At 33.8% G+C, this 2,011-nt stretch overlaps 1 pseudogene; it reads left to right on the forward strand.

The window, feature by feature from the left end:
• The first annotated feature begins 45 nt into the window (after window positions 1-45).
• Window positions 46-601, forward strand: LOC106876691 (density-regulated protein homolog pseudogene; annotated as a pseudogene).
• Window positions 602-2,011: the final 1,410 nt, after the last annotated feature.

A 2,011-nucleotide genomic window follows, 5' to 3' on the forward strand; every position in this document is an offset into this window, starting at 1 on the left:
TGTGTTTTGCATGCTACATTATACAGTTAAGTGGACTGTCTACGAATGACAACAGCAATTATGAACAATTCTAAATTTCTTGTCTATGGTGGCCCACGTAAAGATGTTTACTACCCTATTGAGGTTTTATATTGTGGAGAATGTGCGATGCCTGTGGAGTATTGTAAATACTATCCAAATTATGAAAGATGTAAAGTTTGGCTTGAAAAAAAGACATGTGATTAATTAAAAACTCATGGTTGGCAAAGGAGATGAAAAACCAGGTTTAGAAGAAATTGAAGAGGAGAAGAAAAGACAAATCCGGGTTGGCAGGGATGTGGTAAAAGCTAAAAAGAAAACTAAAGCACTAGGCCTGAAGCTGTCCACAGCTACAAGAGGCAAAATGCAGAGAGTAGCAATTGTTGCTGGAATTGCCACTTATGATATTGAGCTGAAAGAAGCCAGGAAATACTTTGGCACAAGTTTTTCTTGTGGTTCATCAGTGACTGCCGATGAGATTGTTATCCAGAGAGATGTAAAAGATGAATTGTTTGATATCATCGTAGAAAAGTGGCTCCAAATTGGTGAAGACAATATTGATGATCTTGGAGAACAGAAGTGACATTTGTTTCGAAAGTCATCCACGCCACCGACATCAGCTATCACTTGATGAACATTGAGCTGTTCTCTCTCTGTCTCTGTCTCTGTCTCTGTCTCTGTCTCTCTCTCTGTCTGTCTGTCTCTCTTTCTCTCTCTCTCTCTCTATCCACCTGGCAGTAGAATTTGCCATTTTGTTAGCAAAATGTGATTCTTCTTGCATTATCACAGATTTCAAATTGAAAAAAATACTACATCATAAGCAAGAAGAAATGTATAAATATATATATAAGAGATAAATTTGAAAAGTTGCATTCCCTCGCTTTCGGTAAATATGTTACTTATTTTTGGTAGTTTTTTGACTTATTTAGTCCCTCGATAGCGTGAGGTATTAATACAAAGTTAATGCCCTTTATATATATATATATATATATATATATATATATATATATATGTAAACGTCTAAAGTGAGTTTGATTTATTGTTATTAGTGAGAAGTGGGGGAGGAGCAGCGAATTGAACAGAATTACGAACGAAAGCGCTAATAAAAAATTATCCAAAATTCTGACTGCCCCCTTTTTCTCAATACACACACACACGCGCGCACACGCACGCACGCGCGCACACACACACACACACACACACACACACACACACACACACACACACACACACGTATAAAATTAGAGCAGAGCCATTATTAGCAAGTTTCCAAGGAAGTCTATGTTTTATCGGTTACTGAGAAGGACAATAACCAGCATAACAACTCAAGTTCTTGGTTGTATTTATGTCCCCATATCACAAATTAGGTTTTACAATCTGTCTTTTAGCAATTTCAATGGGACACAGTGTCTCGCCTGATTCATTACCGTCTTTGTAAGCGATATGGTGTAATTGATAAGATAGTCGCTCTTTTAGCGAAGATTATTGGAGTCCAATTCCAGTCGGTGTGTGCTCATGTGGATTTTGGAATCGCAAATTACTTTTTCTCTAATTAACAAAGCTTAAAGCAAAGAAAGTTGGGACTTAATAGTACACATACGCACACACACACATATATACGCACGCACATATACGCAGGCACATACATACATACATACATACATACATACATATATATATGTATATATATATATATATATATATATATATATATATATATATATATGTACTCATACATATACTCATATATTTATATGTATACTACTTAATCGTATACTTACACACACCACGCACGTACATACATATATAGAATTATATATATGTATATACATACATATATATATATATGTATATATACACATATGCACGTATACACATTTATATATAAATATATGTATGTATATATGACTATGTTCCTATATATATATATATATATATATATATATATATATATATATATATATATATATATATATATATGGGCGAAGACTGT

Source organism: Octopus bimaculoides, chromosome 23, assembly GCF_046866305.1.
Source record: "Octopus bimaculoides isolate indiv1 chromosome 23, ASM4686630v1, whole genome shotgun sequence".
NCBI lineage: Eukaryota > Metazoa > Mollusca > Cephalopoda > Octopoda > Octopodidae > Octopus > Octopus bimaculoides.